Source organism: Triticum dicoccoides, chromosome 4B (genome assembly GCF_002162155.2).
Source record: "Triticum dicoccoides isolate Atlit2015 ecotype Zavitan chromosome 4B, WEW_v2.0, whole genome shotgun sequence".
Taxonomy (NCBI): Eukaryota; Viridiplantae; Streptophyta; class Magnoliopsida; order Poales; family Poaceae; genus Triticum; species Triticum dicoccoides.
The window spans coordinates 257,405,590-257,406,882 of NC_041387.1; positions in this window are offsets into that span (position 1 = coordinate 257,405,590).

Genomic DNA, 1,293 nt, shown 5'->3' on the forward strand with positions numbered 1-1,293 from the left:
AACTGATCCACGAACACCTATGGGGCCGGCGGACCGGGCCCCTTTCGGTTCGGCGGGGGGGGGGCGGAGGTCGCACGAAGAGCAGATCGAGGCGAAGCACACGAGCAGTTTACCCAGCATCGGAGCTCTCCGGAGAGATAATACTCCTACTGTTGCTTGTCTGATTGTATTGTGTTCTTGCTCGAGAGAGCTAAGTGTTTTTCTGGGTTCGAACCCCCTCTACGTTGCACATGGGCCTCCTTTTATATGTTCAAGGGGTCACCGACAGGTGGCAACGCAGACGAGGGTAAAAATGGAAAAGAAGTTGCGGTTGGTACAACCACCTGCACAGTGCATCCTACCTAACCCTGACGGTAGGGGACAAAGGCATTAAATGCCCGTCTATGTCGCCCAAACAGTGTAAAAAGGGACCGTCAGGGGCGCCACCGCTCGCCATGATGGCAGTCTTGTCAGCTTCACGTGCCACCACGCACCGCTGTCTGCACAGCCTCTCACCACGCGCGCCTGGAAAGGCCCCCAGAGCGACACGTTGGTGGATGTGCTGGAGCGTGGGTACAGAGTGGTAGCCTGCCATGGCAAGCGCCTTGCCGCGGCTGTTGTCTTGTCACACCCGGAAGCTTGTCGCTCACCGGGCCTTGCCGGGACGCGCGGCGCGTCACGGCAAGTTCCTTGAAATGCCTTGATTGGCCTTCCCGGCAAGCTTCTCTTGCCGGGGCCTTGTCTCCTGAGCTTAAATACTTTGTTCTTGAATGGCTCCAAGGGAACCACGGAGGGCCTCGGCGGTCATCCGGCAAGCCTTGCCGCGGGGCGCTGCAACTGCCCATGCACAAGTTCGGGAGACTAGGGTACCCCTACTCTAGTACACCGACAGGAGCCCCCGGGCCTGGGCCACACACGGTGCCGAGCGCTGTTGGGCCAGGCCCAAAACAGGGCACGGGCACGCGCGGCCTGGATTACGCCGTATCTTACTCCATATCCACCGCGCCCTCTCCAACGACACGCGTCAAATGCGGCATCGTGGGAGAGATCGTGGGTGGTTTCTTTATTCGGAAGGGCGAAACGTCCGCCCCCTCCCTCTTTATAAGCAGGGGAAACAGGGGCAGTTTGCCTACTTCACCGGTTGCTACTTCATTCTCGAAAATCTCCGCCGATCCCCCCTTCTTCCCGAAGCCGAAAGAGAGCAGCGCTCCGCCCCCCATTGCCACCAGCCCCACCGATGCCGCCGATCTCCCTCGCCACCTCCCCCATGGCTCCAAAAGCCGACAAGGGGAAGGGCGTGAAATCGGCCGAGGC